The sequence below is a fragment of the Canis lupus genome, chromosome 17 (genome assembly GCF_048164855.1).
Source record: "Canis lupus baileyi chromosome 17, mCanLup2.hap1, whole genome shotgun sequence".
In the NCBI taxonomy this organism is placed as follows: domain Eukaryota; kingdom Metazoa; phylum Chordata; class Mammalia; order Carnivora; family Canidae; genus Canis; species Canis lupus.
The window spans coordinates 52,267,997-52,289,787 of record NC_132854.1 but is presented as its reverse complement, the minus strand read 5'-3'; the positions used below and the strand labels follow the sequence as shown (position 1 = coordinate 52,289,787).

At 52.3% G+C, this 21,791-nt stretch overlaps 1 long non-coding RNA gene and 1 pseudogene across 2 annotated transcripts; both read left to right on the top strand.

Moving 5' to 3' along the window:
• Positions 1-10,169: 10,169 nt before the first annotated feature.
• On the top strand, positions 10,170-17,610 carry LOC140608420 (uncharacterized). 2 transcript variants are annotated; one of them, XR_012010453.1, is made up of 5 exons: positions 10,170-10,302; positions 10,631-11,810; positions 12,310-12,406; positions 16,205-16,279; positions 16,922-17,610. It is a non-coding gene; the product is annotated as an uncharacterized lncRNA (long non-coding RNA). The 2 variants fall into 2 exon arrangements; XR_012010451.1 differs by lacking the exon at positions 12,310-12,406.
• Positions 11,718-11,815, top strand: LOC140608467 (small nucleolar RNA U3; annotated as a pseudogene).
• Positions 17,611-21,791: the final 4,181 nt, after the last annotated feature.

Genomic DNA, 21,791 nt, shown 5'->3' with positions numbered 1-21,791 from the left:
TAGCAGCCCAAACAGACTAAGATGGGCCAGGGTGTGGCCAAGGCCTGACCCCATGGAGGAGGCCCCCAGCACCTAGGGACAGGTCTGGCTTCAGAGTCCTGTTGGGTGAATGGCTTTCAAGAGCAATGCACAGTGAGGTGGTGGTCGACCCAGGACTGGTCCGAGAGAGAGATCACGGTGGCACCATTTCACCAATGGTGACATGAGGTCTGGAGAAGCATCTAAAGACTTTATAACCTTTATAATCCGTGCTTCCAAATTAGAGACAAAATGAGGAAGGAGCAAGGGCTGGCAGTGCTGGGATCTCCCCCATCTACAAGGCGGCACGCCTTAATATGACCGCTGCTCCCTTCTTCTCCCAAGCAGGCTCCAAACAGGGCCCCTGTAGTGGCTTATAGATGGCCACAATTCCTTACGTCATTTCCTCGTCGAGAGCTGGAGTTTATTTCCCTGAGCCTGAGCCTGAGCCTGAGCTGGCCCATGACTGCTTAGGCACCAGAAAGTGCTAGAAGTGACACCGGGCCAAATGCCTGCTAAGCCCTGAAACGCCTTCTGCTGTGGCACTTTGGGGAGACCTGAACCTTGGTGTAGAAAGCCCGGCTCCTCTGCCAGAAAGTCCACATGGAGACGTCATGCAGAGGCCATATGGCAGGCAGATGCCTTGAGGTGACATGGAGAGGCCAACTGTTCTCAGGCCCGAGGAGGCTTCAGGTGGCCGAGGCCCAGGCATCACCTGCCCACAACCACATGGGAGACCCCACGTGAGACCAGCCCAAGAGCCGCCCCGCTGAGTCTGGGAAACATTAAAATGCTCGTCTTCTAGGCCATTAAGTTTGGAGGAGTTTTGTTAACAGAGCCACGGGTAACTGGAAAAGTCCCCGGTGCTGCTAAGTGACTTCCTGCTTCCCCCACCTAAGAGGCCCCACCAGCAAAGCCCCCCGCCCCTTCCACCCAAAGCCGAAGCGCAGAGGACCCCAGGGGTCAGGACAGACATCGAGTACTGAGACCTGGGCGGCCTGGTTCTCGGCCCAGGCAGGTTTAAAACAAGGGGGTCGTCTCTGATCCTGATGCCCCCAGTCACCACCTACTCTCGCTCTCTCTCTGTCTGACCAGGGTGCACCCCTAGGCCCGATCCTCGTAACCTGGAGGGCCAACGTGGCCTCCTCCGTCCTCCAGGCCCTCCCGCCTCTAGGGCTGCTCTCGGGGGTGGACTCCAGCCCCATCCTCACCGGCACCTCCTAACAGACCCTTCCTCCACCCTCCCTCCTCTTCCACGAGCCCGCCCACCTGACGGGAGTCCTAATCTTCCACAGAAGCAGGACGATTTCCAGAACTCCCACTCCAAACCCCGGCCCGCAGTCAGAGGCGCCAGTCCCTTCCCAGACTTGGCACCCACCCCGCGCCCGGCCCCGCTCTGAGGGTCAAGTGCGGCCTGTGCACATCTTATGAAAATTCCAAACATGTGCAAAGGCTGAGAGAGACGCACGGTAAACGCCCATGGACCGTCATCCAGGGCCCACAGCAAATCTGTGTCCCCTCATCAGCTCTCCCCAGTACCCACCTTCCAGAGCATTCTGATACAAACCACAGACATCGTATTATGTTATCTCTCAATGCCTCGGCACCCACGTCTAGAAGCGGGGGCTACCCTTGCCAGCCACATCGCCTCAGAACCTAGGCTTTGAGAAGTCCAATCTGTGCCAGGCCCCGGCCAGGAATGCCACCCGCAGGTCAGGCCCACCTGTGGAATGTGGCAGGGAGACGACGGAGTGCTGGGCCTGGCCCCAGGGTGTTAGCTCCAGAGCTGGGTGCTGGACGGAACGGGGGGGGGGGGGGGTGCGGGGGGGTGTGGACCCAGGGAGCCTGAGGAAGGCAAGAGAGTCACAGACGAAGAACAGGAAAGGAGGCTCCCCAGAGCTGACCGGAAGTGCTGCTCTACAGCTGCCCACCCTCTTCCCATCGTCTCCTATCAGAGCTGTGGACCCCCTGAAATTAAAAATGGGTCTAGGCGACACCTGGGGGGCTCGGTGGTTGAGCGTCTGCCTTCGGCCCAGGGCATGATCCTGGAGTCCTGGGATCGAGTCCTGCGTCGGGCTCCCCGCATGGAGCCTGCTTCTCCCTCTGCCTGTGTCTCTGCCTCTCTCTCTCTCTCTCTGTGTGTCTCTCATGAATAAATGAATAAAATCTTTTTTAAAAAATTAAAAAAAATAAAAATAAAAATAAAATAAAATAAAATAATAAAATAAACATGGGTCTAGCTGTTCACTGGCCCCCTGAGAAGGGCGCAGAGTCCAGCCAACAGGCAGCCGGAGCAAGTGGCCCCGTCACCTGAGGCCCCGGCTCTGCGGCTTCGGCCTGACCCACGACGCCTGGCTCAGAAGCGTGACAGGACTCCTGTCCTCTCCATAAATCTGAGGCAGAACGAGGAAGGACAGCTGGAAGAGGAGAGTCTCTGTCCATCATGTAGCCTTTTAAAAACGATGTCGCTTGTGAATTCCTGAAAAATAGTAATTGTGCCTCAGGCTTCCACACGTCTCTCGCAGTGTCTCTACCACGGTCGCTCAAACCTCGACCTGAGTTTTAAGCCAGATCGGTCCTCGTCGTGGGGGCTCAGGGGAGAGTCGTGTGAGCCCCGGGGCACGTCGGGCAGCACGCCTAGCCCCTCCCCCCCCGCCCCGGGTGCTGCCGGCGGCCCTGCCCCTCCGCGGGGACACCAGCCACGTCCGCAGACGGCAGACGGCGCCACAGGGTCCCTGGAAGGCAGGCGGCCCGGGTGCGGAGCCCCTGAGGTGCACGGCAGCGAGCAGCGAGCAGCGAGCAGGCCGCTCGTCCACCGCGTCGTCCTTCCTCCCGAGCGCCTTGAATCCCTTCTGAAGGGGCCGCTCACTTAACCGTGCAGATGAATCAGGCGAGTGCGGGCGGGAAATTCTCTTCAGAAGCCTGCAGTTGGGCAGTTGTAAGGATTTTGATCCAGCTTGCCAGCTGTTTGGCGATCACAGTTGCTATTTAGATTTCAGATGTATAAATGATATATATATATATATATTTTTTTTTTTTCAGGCTCCACACAGGGAGCCCGATGTGGGACTCGATCCCAGGACTCCAGGATCATGCCCTGGGCCGAGGGCAGGTGCTAAACTGCTGAGCCACCCAGGGATCCCTATAAAAGATATTTAAACCAGAAGTGGCTCAAGTAGCTGTAAACCAAGCCATCAAAGCCAACAATCGTGGCCTGTAAGGGACTGAATTCTGTGTAAATTTTTGTTTTTCCAACATTTAGTTCTACAAAACTAAATGTTTAAAAAAACAAAACAACAACAACAACAACAACAACAAAAAACAAGAGACTGTCTCTGGGGTTGGGGACAGGAATGAGGCTACATACATCTCATGACATTTTTCCTGTGTCCTCTGAGAACCTAGGTCTCGATTTTGTAAGCCTTGACGGGAGGTTCCAATCACCTTCTTATTTTACATGTTTTTCTTTTTTTGGTTTTATTTTATTTAATTAATTAATTTATTTATCTATCATTCCTAAATGAGGCGAAACACCCTTCAGGATGTCTCCATTGCAGCAGAAACTATAATAGCTGTGGGACAATTGCCATCCGGCTGAAAATCTAGAATTTCCTGGAGCTACCAGTCAGACATTTGTCTTCCCCTGATGACTCCAGCTGATTGTGGTCTCACTCCCTCCCCAACCATTAGGAAGTTAAAGCGTCTTATTTGAACCCACAGACCCTGGGGACCAGAGAAGTTCCCCAGGTTAACAGATCTTTAGGCCAAAGGCAGGCTGGCCTGAGTCACCACAGAAACGCTCCCCACGGCACCCTAGACGCCCTGCAGTCTGTTCAGGGCACAAGTTTCCCCAAACCTTGAGGGCCTCGTGGCCACGTCAGGGTCAGCACCCACCTGAAGGCGGTTGTCCCAGAACCAGGGACAAACCTTTGTTTGTCCAAAACAAAGGCCCAGATGCCACAGAGTCTCTGTGAGAAGCATCTTAGTTTGAAAAACTATTGGAGGAAGGGAAGGCTACCCTGAGGACCCTGCTGAGGAAAAGTCTTTACTTCCCGAGATACCTGGGTGGCTCAGCAGTTGAGCATCTCCCTTGGTGCAGGGCGTGATCCCAGGGTCCTGGAATCGAGTCCCACGTCGGGCTCCCCACAGGGAGCCTGCTTCTCCTCCCTCTGCCTATGTCCCTGCCTCTCTCTCTATCATGAATAAATAAATAAAATCTTAAAAAAAAAAAAAAAAAGAAGGAAGTCCTTATTTCCCAAGAAGTCAGAGTGAGTGAGAAAGCACAGGCCCGGGGCTCCTGAGGGTGGGCCTCGTCAGTGCTCTGGAGGCCGTAGAGCCTTCAAAGGTTAAGGTATGGCATCTCCACAAGTTCCCAGCACAGTGCAAGGGTTTCTTTATAAATGAGCTGTCACTTGAGCAAACAGAGAGCAGAGCCATGCGGTAATGAGCTGAGAACAGGCGGGGCTGATGCAGAACGAGAGCAGGGAAGGTGAGTGTCTGTAGCTCTTGGGGGGAGGCAGGGAGGCCCGGACGGGGATGTTTTCAGGCTCACTTGCCTCTCGAGTGTGCATGAGGTCGAGCCTCTCTGAGGTCCTGGGCTCAGGGCTGCCTGTCCCCATGGCCACACTGGGGTGCAGGTGGCACGATGCTTTCTCCAGCGGCACATCCAAACTGCTCCGTGCTGTCAGCCTCGCTGCGTTGAGTCTCCAGTTCCAAACTCCACCCTGGAAGGTGGAAAAAAAGACTCCTCGGTCAGAGACTGAGTCACAGCAGGAACCAAGGCAGAAGATGGAAATGTTAACCTTTTCTACTTCCTGAGCAGAGCAGTGAAAAGGAAGACTGTTCTGAAGAAGAGGGACTCCGGACACACACTGGGCTTCAGTTTGGCAAAGGGACGTGATGTGCCCGTGGTCGGGGCTCCCAGGGGCCGGGGGTGGGCAGCACTGACCCCCCGGGACAGGAGAGGCATTCAGGCCCCTGGGGTCGATCGCACAGGGCTGGCGGGATCAGCCGCTTGCTGGGTGCCCCAGCCGGGCTGCCCTCTCCCGCGGTGGGGAACAAGGCCAGGCCTTGGGGGGCTGCCCCAGACCACACAGTAAACCCCCACTTGCTGGGCCCAGCTCAGTCGAGTGCCGCCACAGGGACCCTGGGGACTTGAACAGAAGCCCGTGTCTTCCAACAGAGGGGACTTTGTTTCCTGGTCGGGGCCGGGCTTTTTTCTCCTCTCTCTTCAGGGGTCACAGGGGAGGGGAGTTTATGTTATTGTTTTTTTCCAGCTTGGCAACACTATAAATGTGAGAGTTCACGCTGACGGGAAAGAGATGGCATTTTCTCTGAGTTCTGGCTGCAGCCATCACCCACTGCTCAGACCCTGGCCCCAGAGCGTTCTCCTCCTCCTCTGAGGAGACAGGAGGCCTCATAGACGGTGGTGGCCGAGACTTCACCCAGAAGTCAGAAGTGAGAAGCTGCCTGCTGAGGTAGTGCCACCTGGTTTGAGAAGCACCTGGAGACCTTCCTATGGCAGCACCTGGGCTTTCCCTCTGCGCCTGACGCTCAGACCTGGGTCTCCGCCCGCCCGGCCTGCCGCAGCCCAGCTGTTAATGGCCTGGCCATTACCCTGCCCCACATGAAGAATCTCTCTGCGCCTAAAGTTTTCACAGCATCTTGGTTAACTGTCGTCACAACAAATTCATTCATTCATTCATTCATTCATTCATTCATTCATTCATTCATCAATGTGTAGTGATATTCAGGCTCTGAGGCCAGAGAGGAGGATGGGACAGATACAGAGCGATGAGCTACTGGGGAAGGCAGTAAACAAATAATTATAAGCAGGATGAGTAAGTGGTAGCAGCAACAACAGTAATTACCACTAATTATTAAGAACTCATGGTGTGCTGCACTCACTTATCCTCCTGATTCCAGTGCCAGAGGACTCATATCATCCCAACCGTACAGAAAAAGCCGAGGAACTTGGCCAAGGCCACACAGTTGGTAAGTGTCAGAGCTCAGGTGACAGTCTCAGAAATGCCCCCAAAGACTCCTCCCCCAGAAAGACCCCCAAAGCCAGCCCTCAGCTTCCAGAAGCCTCGGGGAGGCTGTCAGCTGTAGGCGATACTCAAACCACCACAAAGCAGAAATGCACCAGATGCAGAAGCCCATGGTGGACCCCCAGGAGCCCCTCTGGGGGTCAGGCTGCTGGCCCAGCCGTGGCCCGTTGTATAGGAGCAAAGGCCAGTCCTCCTAGGAGTTTAAGTCAGGCTTAGGGAGAGACCAACACTGCTGACTAGATTTCTGCCCTCCCATGGCCCAAATCATATGAGGACCCCATCTTGCCAAGGCAGGGTCCCAAGGATCCAGAGAGTCAGGGTCTGCTTTGCCAGAAATACTGGTCCCAACCAGGTGCTTCAAGAAGTGACAAGGTGGGACTGCCACATGTTCATAGCCTGGGCCAGCACCCCAGGCCCCCACTTACAAAGACAGGCAGCAGAGCTTGAGGCAGGGACTCACATTGTTGAGAGGGAGCCCGATGTTCCTGGGGGCTGGAGCCCAGGAGACGAGCAGGACCTGGGAGCACAGGGTGGAGTGAGAGGTGAACCCAAGTCCCATTTGAACCCCCAGGAGAAGGTCTCCATTTGGTTTTGTCTGTTAAACAAGTGAGATTAAGAGAGGGTGGGTGGGAGGTTGGGGTAACTGGGTGACGGACATTAAGGAGGGCACTTGATGGGATGAGTACCGGGGTATTATAATATATGTTGGCAAGTTGAATTTAAATAAAATATTTTTTAAAAAGAGGGTGACCCAGAATCTCCAAAGAGCAATAATCCAGGGATAGAACCAAAAACCAAAGCCCGACATATCAACTGAGGTCAATAGCTATCAAACCCGGAAGTCAGTAGGGAGTGGAGGAGGCATAGGGGTGCCAGCACAGTGGCTGCTGTGGAGGAGTGGCTGCTGGTGGAGCCCCTCCTCAGGGTTAAGAAGAGGATCAAGGGGCGGGGGGGCTCTGTCCAGCGTTCTGCCTTGACTCCGGGGAGAACGTTTTCCTCATTCTCATAATCTCCTTCTCTGCCCTACCAACAAAACCAAACCATGAACCATGGCTTTCTCGAACCCACAGCCCCACATGAGTCATCTCCACAAACTGCTTTTGAATCCAAGTGCTGGGAGGACGACCCCTTGAACAGCAGCGATGGCTCAATAGCAAGAAGACCCAGTAGAACATGATCCCCAGAATTGGGGTTCCTGTCGAGCAAGCACTCTGGGGAAGGTTCCGTGGGGAGGCCGGCAGGGGCAAGTCAATCAGGCACCCAGGGTGTGAGGGTGTCCCCTTACAGCACCAGCAGGGCAGCACCTCATGGTGGGGGGAAGCAGGGCAAGGGAAGTAGTGGAGATGCAGTCAGAGAGGCCACAGACTTCCGGAGGCGGTGCCCAAGGCTGTCATTTCTTCTAGATGCAACGAGAAGCCATTGGAGGGTTTGAAGCAGGAGAAACACATGATCTGATTATAAATTTTTCCTCAACAGTCACACTGGCTCGTGTGTGTAAAGGGATTGGAAGGTGCATCAGAGACAGTGGTAGAGCAAGGAGCAATATTGCCATATTTCAGGTGACAGGTGAGGGTGGCAGGGATGTGAGCCATGGGGTAGAAATGGAGACAGGAGGAGGCCTCAAGATATACTTTGGGGATAGACCAACAGAACCTGCCTACACCTATGAATTCGGTGTAGAGGCTGAGAAACAAAGAAGAATTGAGGATGACGTCTAGGTTTCTGGCTTGAGCAACTGGGGAGATGATGGTGACATTTCCTAGGAAGAGAAGACTAAGATGAGATGGAGGTTCATTCGTTTGTGGTGGGAAATGAAGAGTTCCCCAATTTGAATGTGTAGAATTTGAACTTTCTGTGACACAGCCAAGTGAAGATGTCAAAAACGTGATCTGAGCACCTAAATAATTAAGTGCATTAATGAATTACACACCATTGAAAAATTCATGAGTCCATACCAATAATAAATTGATGAGGAAGGAGAGAGGGAAGCAGGGGCGCCTGATTGGCTCGGTTGGAAGAACATATGACTCTTGACCTTGGAGCCATGGTCCAAACAAAAACGTTTGGTTGGGTTTTTTTTTTTTTCTCTTCAAGATTTTGTTTATATATTCATGAGAGACACAGAGAGAGAGGCTGAGACACAGGCAGAGGGAGAAGCAGGCTCCAAGCAGGGAGCCCGATGTGGGACTCGATCCCGGGATCCCAGGATCACACCCTGAGCCGAAGGCAGATGCTCAACCACTGAGCCACCCAGGTGCCCCTTCAGGTGGTGAGTTTAGGCCCTACCATGGGTGTAGAGATTACTCAAATAAATAGATGAACTTCTAAAAATGTAAAAAAAGGAAAGAGAGAAGGAAGGGAGGGATGGATGGGGGAGAAAGAGCTCTTACTTAGAGCGGCATGTCAAGAGTTGACAGGTCATCATGTCGGCAGCGCTGGAGTTAGAAAAGCATCATTTTCCAACCATCCCAGGAACGGATAGATCAGACAAGAAGCATCAATGGATGCTAAATCTAGAGGTAAATTGTGACGAGTGACAGGAGGTTTGCGCGGTTTTAAGGTGTCTCCCCACAAACCATGTGTTAGTTATGAGGAAAAGGAAAATAAAAGCAGTAACTGCATAGTGGGGAACTCAGACAGCACCTTGACAAGGTGATCAAAATTTATTAACATCCCCAGTGAGAGACACTGTGTGCTTCCAGATGGGACACTCCGAGAAAAACACAAACTAACCCAGGTAGCGTGTCAACAGAGTATAAGTAACCTGGCCCCGATCAGGAGAAAACAGCAGGCCCTCCCAAAATGAGGAATATTCTATTTAACAAATTAGGAGGGGACTCTTCTCTTCAAAAATTCAAGGGGTCGTCCTCCCAGCACACCCTTTTTTTTGGGTGTGTGTCCAAACCACACACCCGGAGCTCCTGGAGATGCTATGAGTTGCTCAATACCAAGCCACAGTCTTGAAGAGACCATGGAAAGATTCCAGATAAAATGAGGCCCACGGGACATGAATGCTAAGTCTGGTCCTAGACCAAATCCTGCGCAGAAGGTGAAAAAAATGCCACAGAAGATATTTCTGGGTTAGCTGACAAGACTGAAATGGGATTGGTGGAGGTGAGCCAAGTGCCAGAGCCACGCGAAATTCCCTGAGGTTGATAACTGTGCTGCGTTATGCGAGAGAATACACTTCACCCCTAAAAATACCGAAGTGGTTTGGAGTAAAAGGCCATGATGTGTGTGTGTCACACACAAGTACATACATACAAATGGTGTCAATGTCCACGTGAGGTGAATGTGGCTACAGGTGTCTTAAGTGCTATTTTTATTTTTGCAATTTTTCTAAAAGTCTGAAATATCTTCAACTTAAGGGACTTTTTATTGCAACAGAGTCCAAGGCCTGGCCTTCCAAGGAGAGAACTGGACTAGAGGCCAAAATGCAGGAGCCTTCGGGACATAGATGGAGTTGAAAGTCCGAGGGGAGCCCCTGGGTGTCTCAGTCGGTTAAGCGTCTGTCTTTGGCTCAGGTCATGATCTCAGGGTCCTGGGGTTGAGCCCCGAGTTGGGCTCCCTGTTCAGTGGGGAGCCAGCTTCTCCCGCTGCCCCTTCCCCTGCTTGTGCTCTCTCTCTCTCAAATAAACAAAATCTTTTAAAAAAGAAAAAGTCTTAAGAACAGGTGAAGCTAATGGAGGAGACATCAAAGGTGAAGAGAAGGGGCCAGAACCACGTCTGGGGAACGCCGGTGTTCAGAAATCAGACAGAGAAAGCAGGGCCGGCCAAGATGACAGAGGGGGAGGTGGGTGGAGGGGAACCAGTGGGGTGAGGTGTCATGGAAACCAAAAGAAGACAGTGTTTCAAGAAGGAGTGACTAACTGGCAAATGTTGCTAAGAGGTTGCCCAAGATGTAGACGGAGATACGACCACGGAATTTAGCAAGATGGAGGTCACGGGAGGCCTTAACAAGAACAGGTCAGTGGGTTCACGGGAAAAGAGGCCAGACTGTAGGGTTCCCAGAGTCCACACAGGGCGAGGAAGTAGAGAGCACCAGAAACCCCTGCGGTCGGTTCCTTTCACTTCCTGCCTTAGAGGGGACAACTGTCATCTGTTTGGTCACCAAGGATCTGCACCTTCTGTGCTTGGGCCCACCCCACCCCCTGCCCCACATTGTGAGGCGGAGCCCACATCTCACTACAGGAACCTGAAGGGCCAGACGCTGGCTTCTCCAGCTCCCTGACAGGTAGGCAGGGACATGGCCCGGGCTTTGTCACCTACTGGAAGAAGCTGGGAGAGCTCAGGAGTTCGGGCAACGGGCTGGGGTGGTCCTGGGGCAGGGCCTCCAGTTCCTAGAGACAGCAGGGTTTCTGTGTTGGGGTGCCCAGTGTTGTGGTGTTGGCTGTGGGCCCCTCAGCCGAGCAAGAGTTTCTTCATCATATGGGTCCCATGGCTCCTGCCATGGGGTGCTATCCCCGGGGTGCAGCTTCCAAACCACACACCCGGAGCTCCTGGAGATGCTGTGAGTTGCTCAATACTTTGTTAACCAATCCTCTCCCTGCTTCATCACCCAGGGCTTGCAGCTATGAACCCTGACTGAAAGAGGATCTTGCCTTTTCTTGGCTAAAGAGGGAATTCCTTTAGGCCATCCTCCCAAATTCTGCCTCTCAAGGGCCTATCAAGTATCCGGTGTCCTTAGCCAATGGACAGCATGGCCAGAGCTTCCCAGGAGTCACACTCCTGAGGATGTCCCTCAGCCCCGACACCTGATGCCTCCATCTCTCCTTTTCAGATCTCAAGACACCGCCCACCTTTCTAACCATCACAGAGGCACCATGTCCTAACGTGGATATGTGTGCCGGCTCCTCCACTTTATCTTGGCTTTCTAGAAAACAAGCTCTAACCACCACCCCTTCTCCAGAGACTCTTTGGAGCCTGTGGTTTCCTAGCTGTTTTGCTGCTGAGTGTGGGAAAGGAGATAAGGGAAGTGCACAAAGCTGAAATACTTCCAGAAGCATCTCGTAGGTTTGTCTCTTATTAACACTTGAGTTGGCTGGTCCCTGCCCAAAATTGGACTATGTCTGTCATCACCGTGGGCTGGAGCCGGATGAATTAGACCCTGTAGATCTAGGAAACCCCCAGAGGGTCTCCCCTACCACACTTGGCCCAGATCCCAAAGCAACCAAAAGGACCAGGATGGATTCCCAACCATGACACTGACAGATGCCAAAACCACGCACGAGAGCCACCTCCTCGGTCCACTGAGTGTCCACATTGTGGGACTTTTTCCCTCACATATGACTGTGTCTGAAAGCCTGACGCCTTCCCAGAAGCCGCCCCCCCACTGATTACATGTGTGGCCTCCGAGGGGTTCACAGCGACCGGGGGCTTGGAGGGGGTCAGCATGGACGGTGAGACACGCTGCGCTTGTCCTGCTCCCATGAGCACAAGATGGCCAGGTCATGCTCTTTTCCAAAGAGCTCTGTTGCCACATGCCTTATCCCCTGATGCGCCACAACTCGCTCTGGAGTGGGAAAGGGCCAAGATGGTATGACCCAGCTGGGAAGCGTGAGACCCGGAGAAGGCGAGAAGGCCTTCCAGGGTAGCAGAACCGTGCACCTGAGGGCTGCTGCGCCACATCAGCCCTGGATGGCACCGCCCAAGACTATACTTTCAGGGATCATTTCCATAGTTTGTTACTGGAGAAGTTTCTCTGAACGTGTTGATGGCACCACCCGCTGTGCTTGCCTTCTGGTGGGTAAAGGCTCCTATTTCCTCCCTTCTGTCTTCCCCTATCAGCCAGGAAATAAGGCATTTTTGTGGAAGTGCCTAGTCCTCTGGAGAGTCACCAAGGCAGGGGTATGAGCGCTGGAATCTGGACAAACCTAAGGAGGTTGTAGCTTTGCCCTCTAAGATGTCGCTTGTTCTCCAAACAAAATTTGTTTGTCATCTCCTGGGTCACTGATCTCCTTCTCCTGGTGGGAACTGGTCTACACCGAAGCTGGTGCATCTCCCCCCCACCCCCCACCAATGGAACTGCTCTAAAGGAGGCTAGACACAGGGTGGGGGTGGGGAAGTGGAATCATCGATGAGGCTAGAAAATACCGCCCACCCTGGGCTGTGGGAGATGTTGCCCAAGGCTAACTTCACCCATCCTCCCTCCACATCCTTTTGTGGGGCTAAGGGTAAATGGAAATGCTCTGGCCTCATTGTTGATGGCTCCAAAAATTTCTCTTCCGTGTCCTTTTCCCAGCCACAAGCCATGGCATTGCAAGCTGTAAATCTTTGAGACTGTTCCCAACCCGTCGGTTTACAGTCAAGGTGACCTTTGCTCCAGACGCGTTACAAAGGTAGAAGACGTGTTCAGGGCTGCAACATGGAAAATTCGGTTGGGATTCATACGTGGTGCTCCTTGGCCCGGCCAGAAGCCCAGCATGGGGCATAAAGGAGAAAAATGGCTGGAACCCCCTCCCCCCACAAGCTGACCCTGCAGTTCTGAATTCTCCCCACGACAAGCTTGGCCAAGTGTCCAAAATGGATGAGAAACAGATCAGTGGCCTTTGGGTGTTAGGGCCCAACTCTGACGTGCAAACTCCCTGAGAGATGCCCAAGCACCCTGATCTCAGTTTCTGGGGCTCTGGTGTCTTTGAGGGGACTCAAAAGCAGTGAGCTCCTAAGGGAAAGCTGAGCCTCATTTAAGCCATCTGGTAGACCTCTCACAACATCTTTTTAGCTGGAGAACACACAAGGCCCCCATTTCTTTCCACTTTGAAGTGGCTAAAGTTCATTCTGTGTCCACAATCCCTGTCTCTCTGTGGCCCAGGTTCTCCTCTCCCGCAGGGAGCAGATACTAGACTTGAGTAGAGTCTCCCGAGGTGGTGGTGGGAGATACCAGGTGAACCATGTCGGGCCGGGGTCTGTGCGAGTCATGCCCTGAAGGGGACACCGCAGGAACCACCGTCATCTGTGGAACCAGGAGGGGATGCCTGGATCACCTTTGGTGAGGGGGAGTGTTGGTGAGGTCCTGTCCTCAGAAAGGGGCCCCTGAAGCTTCATGGGTTTCTCTGTTGGGTCTTGTTACTCCCCAGATACAGACAGTTGCTCTCTCAGCCTACCGGCCGTCAACCCTCTTCTTCCTGCTGGTGAGGGGTGATCAAGTCCCTGGGGCCCTCTCCATCCAGCCACACCGCGGGCCTCTCCTCACAAAAGGCATCACAGTGACTTGTCCCCAATGCAGGGGACTCGTGCCCCCACTTGGCGGTCCCCCTCACCTACCTCAGTCTCCCTGTCCCATCCACAAGGTGGGAGAACAGGGAGGTGGACACACATACACACACATACACACACACACGCATAAACTGGGGGTGAGAGAGACAAAGAAGGAAAAGAACAATGAGCTAAACGTAACCTGGTTCCACATTGGGTTCCAGAACAGAAAGAGGATCCGAATGAGTAGACAGTCAAGTGTATTGACCCGGGGATCCCGTCTCAGCTGCCACACGGTATTGGGGTGTAAGTGTGAGACGGTAACACTAGGAGGAGAGGGGGGAAGGCTGTGCGGGAGCTGTGTGCACCATCCTGGCAAAGTTCCTATAAACCTACAGCTACTCCAGAGTAAAAAAAGAGTATTTTTCACAAAGGAAAATAAAATGGTGCCAGGCCCTGCCGGGTTGCTAGGCCGTACCCCTGCGCTGGTCTCCCCCAGCCCGGCTGCTTCCGAGCCCTCGGTCCCGGCCCCAGCCCTAAGATCAGTGCTCTCCGGAGGAAGCATTTAGAGAATATGGAAACTCAAAAGAGAATTTGGCACACAAAGTTCCTAGGGAGGCCCACCCTAGGGTGGGAGAAGGGGGGGGTGAGGGTGAGAACCAGCGAAGCCTCCCAAACTGCAGGACTCTCAAAGCCATCAGCAGGCTGGAGGTTAGAGAACTCTTCCAGGAGGGGCTCTAAGGGGTTCTCTACCCTTCCCCTCCCCGAAGTACTTAACAAGGGACCTGCCTGACCTTGGCCACCTGGTGGGCCAACTAGTCCCACCGTCTTGTGTCCCCCTGACACTGAGCTGCTGCTTCCCCGGCCCCGAGGCCCAGCTCCCACCTGAGCCCTGCCTTCCAGACCCAGCCACCCTGGCGCCTCAGCCGACACCTGGATCTACACCTGCTGCAAGAGCAGCCAGTCCTGAGCCCCGGCCCCCGGTCACTCTCACTACCCCGTCTCGGTGGGAAGGACATGGCCCTCCTTCTGTGGGTGACAAAACTGAGGCCCAGAGAAGTGACAATTGGCCCAGCGCACCACAGTCCGCTGATAAGACCGGGCCTTCCCTACCTGTGACTCTCGGTGGACACCTGCTCCCGGCAGAAGGCCCTGCCCAGGGCTTGGAGCTGGCCCTGGCTCACCCCTGCCATCTGTCAGCCCCACGCCCCAGGCTCCCTGTAACTGTGGTTCTGCCCACGGCCGGCTGCCCCCCGCCTTGCCCTGCCTGCTTCCACACCCCTGGGGCCAGATCTGCTGTCCCAAGGGTCCCAGCCCCACTGGCCGGGCCCCCTGGCTGCAGTTACCCTGCTCTTCCCCAAACCGGGTGATGACCAGAGAGGGGACCAGGGGCAGAGGGAAGGGGGAGGCCCAGAAAGCAGGGAGCCTCACCGCCAGGCACCTGCCATGGGTGCAGGGGACAGTGAAGGGAGGGTGAGAACCCAGGCCTCAGGGCACTGCACCCGGACGCAGCACTTTCCCAATCTGCTGCTTTCCTTCCAGCGACCCAGCTGCCAGCTAGGTGACAGGACAGGACCCTGCCTCGCAGATGATTTTAAAGCTCAGGGAGCTGGTGGGTGCGGGCCTGGTGCGACACTCCACAATCTGAGCCAGTGGCACTGTTCCTGTGGAACTCTTGAAACACTTTTATGCTCCATATGTTTACTTTGCAGAGGGAGGCACGATGCAAAGGCACTGACCTTGCACCGGTACTTCCTCGGAATTGCCTTAAAATTGGGATATTTTCCCTTTCCATTCGCAACCGGTCCCAGGATGATAAGGCAAATGATAAGCCAACGATAAGCTTTTCTCAGGAAAGAGCGGTCGCTTTGGGCTGCTGAACAGAGGAAATCTTATCACTCAAAAGTCATGATTCCTGGTTCCCAAGGGATCTCTTTTCAAGTCTGAGTGGTAACACATTAAACGGTAGGAGAAAAATGCATGCTGCACACCCTACACCAGAAGCCCGACATCACTGGACAAACAGGGAAAATATTTTCTTTTTTAGTTTCTTTACGTATTGAACATTAAACTCTAGGCCTGCCGCAACTGTGGGGGGCGGCTGGGGGCGGCTGCTAGGAGTGAACACTTGGGTGAGACGACCTCAGGGCGGCCCCCCTCACTGCATCCGGTGAGGGGGGGGAGAGGGGGCACCTCAGGCTGGGGACAGCAAGTGGCAGGTGCTTAGGGTTGTCTGCGTTCACGAGGCACCTGCAGGCCTCGGCGCCCCAACTGCTCATGCACAGTCATCCATGCCCTGAGCGTTCCCCGAACTCCTCTCTTGTCCCCCTCCGTCACAGCCCCCTGCCTGAGCTTTCCATAGCATCCGTCACTCGCTAAAGCTCTCTGGTTGGGATCCCTGGGTGGCCCAGGGGTTTAGTGCCACATTCGGCCCAGGGCGTGATCCTGGAGTCCCGGGATCGAGTCCCACATCGGGCTCCCTGTATGGAGCCTGCTTCTCCCTCTGCCTGTGTCTCTGCCTCTCTCTCTCTCTCTGTCTCTCATGAATAAATAAATAAATAAATAAATAAATAAATAAATAAATAAATAATCTTTAAAAAAAATAAAGCTCTCTTGTTCATGAGACACACAGAGAGAGAGGCAGAGACATAGGCGGAGGGAGGAGCAGGGGAGCCCGATGCAGGATTGGATCCCAGGACCCCAGGATCACACCCTGAGCCCAAGGCAGACGCTCAACCACTGAGCCGCCCAGGTGTCCCCCTCTCTCAAGTTATTTTGTCACCTATTGGTGGTGGGGAGTTTTTCCCTCCGTCTGCACTAGAATGGAAGCCCCAGAGGGCAGGGGCTTTGTTCCGCTCGGTGCTGACTCTCCAGACCCTAGAACAAGGCCAGAGCAAGACACGTACCGTGTGCACATTAATGTCATCGTCATTGTCTTCCAGCATCACCGAGAGGCAGGCGTGGCCAGACAGCTTGAGTTCAAACCCTGGCTCTGCTGCTAACGAGCTGCGTGCTAGGTAAGTTACTTAACCCTCCTGTGCCTCAGTTTCCCCAGGGTAACGTGGGAGTGTAATAATGGGTCCACCCCCTTCCCACCTATTGAGTCAATATGTGCGAGACACTTTGGAAGGCCTCTAGCCTATGAACGCCTAATGAGCACTAGTTCTAATAATTTAGAGCTAGCCCCGGGGCCAAACTGTCTGCAAACCCCATCCTCACTCCCACGTGCGGGTCTGCCCTCTTCTCACTGCCAGCCCCGGTTTGACTGAGGTCCCTGACGTCCTTAGGGTTCCCAGCCTCCGAGAGCCTCCTGCCACACACCCACAAGGAGTGCCCTCTGGGGCCATGCGCCGGGCTCCAGATTGAGCCCCCAACTCCAATCCCCTCTCATCACCCCTCCACAGTATGGCTTCCATCCCATTCCCAGGGACTCAAGCAACTGATTACCCAAATGTCAAAATATTTGAGCGAACCTGCCATGGCCCCTGGAAGGCCTAGCCTCATGTCCTCCAGAACTCCTGCCCGTTGGGGACCTCTCCACAATGACCATGGTCATCCCCCATGGCCTCAAAGGGGAGGGCCCAAGTGCAGGCACAGGGCACCCCATTTCCCCACAGGACAGCCCAGGGCAGGTTGCAACATTTAGCAACCCTCCCAAGGCTCACGGCTGATCAGCACGTCAGGTCCTGGGTGCCGCCCTCGTGACACGACCTCGGCTGTGTAGAGAAGGAAGGATTCCCTTCAGCCCTCTGAGAGTGGCGCGAAGACTTCAACTGACGTAAGACAGACCAACAGGAGAAAAGGGTACACAGTTTAGCTGACATTTTTACTTGTCCATGCAAGTCTTCAAATGGAAAATAAAGACCTGTAGAAGCCACTGGGCCCCAAAGCTGAGTCACCATTTTAGACAAAGAATGACCAATGGTGGGGGTGTGGTGAGACAAGGAGCCTTGGGGTGGTGGAGACCAGAAAGAGCGTGGGGGACACCAATGACAGATCACAGTTATTTTAGGGGGTTGGTTTGTACGGAACCTTCCCCCATGCTAAGAATGTTCTCTTCCTGGTACAGGGAAGGCATCTCTCTCAGGGAATTTAACCACCTGCTTTTAGGTAGAAAAGGGGAAGTCGGGAAGCTCCTCCACCATCTGCCATTCCTCAAGTGCCTTCAGCTCAAAATAGACCATATACTAAAGCTGCATGTTGCAAGGGAGGGGGTGGGGGGCTCTTCTGATCCCCTTCAGCTGGAACACCCCTTCTTCTGTCCTTCTCCTGGCTGCGTCCACTCATAGTCCCTGTCGTCCAATCTCTGTGGACATCCACTTCCCTCCAGGAAGTCTTCCTTGATAGAACAAGCCAGAATTCCTAAAAAAAACCCTAAAATCTATTTCAATGTCAATGCTCAGATGATGTGTTACTTGCTTTGGGTTAAAAAAACTCAGCTGGGGATCCCTGGGTGGCGCAGCAGTTTGGCGCCTGCCTTTGGCCCAGGGCGTGATCCTGGAGACCTGGGATCGAATCCCACATCAGACTCCTGGTGCATGGAGCCTGCTTCTCCCTCTGCCTATGTCTCTGCCTCTCTCTCTCTCTCTCCGTGACTATCATAAATAAATAAAAAATTTAAAAAAAAAATAAAAATAAAAAAATAAAAAAACTCAGCTGTTGGGGCATCTGAGTGCCACAGTCCGCCGAGTGTCCGACCCTTGATTTCGGCTCAGAACGTGATGTCATGGGTTGTGAGGTGGAGCCCCACGCCGGGCCCCACGCTCAGCATGGAGTCTGCTTAGGAGTCTCCCTCTCCCTCTTCTTCCGCCCCTCCGCCCGTGCGGGCACATGCGCAAGCTCTCTCTTTTTCAAATAAATAAATAAATCTTAAAAAAAAAAAAAATCCCACCCACTGATGTGTATTGTTGGGAAAAAGACTTCTGTGAAACATGAAAAAGCAAGAGATTTAGTGGAAAAACAAGAAGGTCTTCCTCTCTATCGTCCTTTCTGTGGCTCCTAGGCTCTGCCCCCAGACTTTTCTCCACAGCCAGCGGCTGCCCGGAGGGACTTTCAGGAGGTGAAAATAATCTGCAGTATATGTTATATATTTTTTTTATTTTAATGGACAATTTTAACTCAATGTTAACTTTATTTTAATTAAGTATTAAATAAATGTCAAGTAACTGGACAAATGTTCAATAAAAATGTTCATTCTTGAAAAGATTAAGACATGATAAAGACTTTAAGGAAATTTTATTTGTACTCCTCTCTCTTCCTTCACCGTCTTGGCTCACCGTGATTTCTGGTTCCTCCTGGGACAGTGGGTGGAGGATGGGGTGGAGGGAGAAGTGAGGCATTAGAAGAAAGCAAGCTCCTCCTTGGCAGATACGGCCATAGATTGGCTTGGGTCTCTCGGAGACAAAAAGGTGTTGGAAGTTGAGGCTTTCTGTCATGGGGCAAGAGTGGGTTCTTACTAGATTCCCCGCGCCCCAACTAGCGGGGGCACTCTCTTGCGGTCCCCTTGACAAGAACACCTGCATCTATCATCTGGTTGGTCTGTTACTCCTCTCTGCAAAGGCCTTTTTATGGTGGCCCTCTCAGGGACAGGACCCAAGGAAAGAGGCAAAAAGGAAAGGAGGTTGAAGCACTGAGCCAGCTGGAGAAAAATGCCACCTCTGAGTGAGTAAACAGTGAGCTGTAAGGCCCTAACATGAGAGCTGACATGTCTGAGGAGCAGCAAGGAAGCCCATTTGGCTGGAGCACAGTGAGTAAGAGCAGTGGGAAGAGATGAGGACAGAGAATAGTAGGGACTGGTGCTCATGGGGCCCGCAGGCCAGGTCATGGGCTTTACTCTGTGTGGGGTGGATGGGAAGCCAAGGGAGGGTGACGTGATCTGAATTTAACTTTAAGAGGGTGAGTCAGCCACTGTGTATGGAGGATGGATCGGGGCGGGGGGGCTGAATGATGGAGATTAACTAGGAGGCCTTGCAATAATCCAGGGGAGAACCAATGGTGGCTCCGATGAGTGTTGGAGGTAGTGAGAGGTGGATGCCGTATCCGTAGGAGGTAGTCAACAGAGTCCTCGACAGATTGGATCAGCAGTGTGAAAAAAAAAAAAAGAGAGAGAGAGAGAAGAATCAAAGCTGACTCCAGAGTTTTGGGGCCTGAACAAATACGTGGAAGGACGGTGTATGCCTGAGGAAGACTGCATATTGATGATAAGGATGGAATCAGGAGATCGTTTAGATATGTTAATTTTGAGATGTTAGATTACCAGTTGGCAAAGTCAAGCAGGCAGTTGGATGCACGAGTTGGGGGTTCAGGGAGAAAATGAGGTTGGAGTCATCGGCATGTAGATGTCATTTAAAGTCATGAGACTGGGTTGATCCAAAGGCAGGGAAGGTGAATAAAGAGGAGAGGAGGTCCAAGAACTAAGCCTTGGGGCCTCCAACCTTAAGATGGGGAGACACAGAAACTGCAAAGACACTGAGCAAAGCAACCAGTAGGCTGGAGAACTAGCAGTACTTCAGAAGCCAATACGAAGCAAATCATTAAGAATGACCAACTGTAGGGACACCTGGGTGGCTCAGCGGTTAAGCACCTGCCTTCAGCTCAGGGCGTGATCCTGGAGACCCGGGATCGAGTCCCCCATCGGGCTCCCTGCATGGAGCCTGTTTCTCCCTCTACCTGTGTCTCTGCCTCTCTGTGTGTGTCTCTCATGAATAAATAAATAAAATCTTAAAAAAAAAAAAAAAAGAATGGCCAACTGCGTCAAGTGTGGCAGAGGTCAAGGAGATACACTGACCGTTGGCAACAGGGGGTCACTGGTGACCTTGACAATGGCCTTTTGGGCAGAGTGAAGACTGATTGTGGCCAAAAGAGAATGGGAGGACAAGAAGCAGAGGCAGTGAGACGCATCTTTTGAGGACTTTGCTATCAAGGAGAGAACAGAAGTAGTAGCTGAGGGAGATGTGAAGTCAGTGGAGGTTTGGGGGCTTGTTTTGTCCTTAAGACAGGAGACATTGGAGCCTGTTTGTCTGATAACTGAAGTGATGCAGGGGAGAGAGAAGAGAACTGCCAGAGTGGTGCTGAGGTGGACAGGGAAGGATTAAATCTGGAGGCTATCAAAAAAGAGTTCATCCCAGACCATGGTTTAATTATGGGCAGTGTAAATGGGCGCCAATACAGGCTGGATGGTGGGGGAAGCATGTAGAAATATGGACTGAGATCATCAGCAGAGAGTGAGGAGGGAGAAGGAGGTTGGAGAAAAGAGGAGAAGGTGTGAAATAGTTTGGGAAAATGGGGGTAGGTTGCAAAGCAAAAACAAGAGCCCGCTTGAGGTCACTAGTTATGGAGTTCAGTGAAACCAGCTTGGTTGTTTCTCCAGCCAATTCAGCGACCCCAGAGCACGCCTGGACTAGAAAGACTTCAAATAATTAAGACAAAACAGGGTTTAAAAAAAATTTTTTTTTGTTTTTTTTGCATCTTTTGCAAAGATGTTTAAAGTATCCTCAAAGTATAGTGGGAAAAGCAAAACAGGAACTCTCACGTGTATCTGGTAAGAGTGTAAACTGGTGAAATTAATTAATTTAATTAATTCAGAAATTCATTCCCGAGTCTTAAAAATATTCATTTTGCACTTGTAGGGCTCTATTCTAAGAAGATCATGAAAGCTAAGAAAAGCTACATACAAATAGGTGTGTGGGTATTACTTACACTTGTGAAAAACTGGAAATTACCAAATTACTAATATGAGGGGATTGGTAGCAAAAATGACAAGATAACTATCGATGAGGCAGTAGTGCTTATTGAAACTGATGTTTACAAAGTCTTTCACGACATGAAAAAAATCCTTAAGATATCAAGTTATAAAAAAAAAGATATCAAGTTATACACTAAAAGTAAGCAGGATCAAATATAGTTTTTAAAGGCATTTATTTGAGAGAGAGAGACCCCACATGTGTGGGGCTCTGGGGGAGGGAGAGGGAGAGAAAGAATCTTAAGCAGACTCTGCTGAGCAAGGAGCCTGACCTTAGGGCTCCATTTCATGACCCTGAGATCGTGACCTGAGCCAAAATCAAGAGTCAGACACTTAACTGAGTAGCCCAAGTGCCCCAGGATAAAAGACATTTTTAAAAGCCACAGAAAATGTAACTGGAGGGTATGATGCTGAGTGAAATAAGTCAATCGGAGAAGGACAAACATTATATGGTCTCATTCATTTGGGGAATATAAAAATACTGAAAGGGAATAAAGGGGAAAGGAGAAAAAAATGAGTGGGAAATATCAGAAAGGGAGAGAGAACATGAGAGACTCCTAACTCTGGGAAACGAACTAGGGGTGGTGGAAGGGGAGGAGGGCGGGGGGGTGGGGGTGACTGGGTGACAGGCACTGAGGGGGGCACTTGACGGGATGAGCACTGGGTGTTATTCTATATCTTGGCAAATTGAACATCAATAAAAAATAAATTTATATAAAAAAAAATAAAGCCACAGAAAGGGAAAAAAAAGCCACAAAAAGGGGATCCTGGGTGTCTCAGTGGTTTAG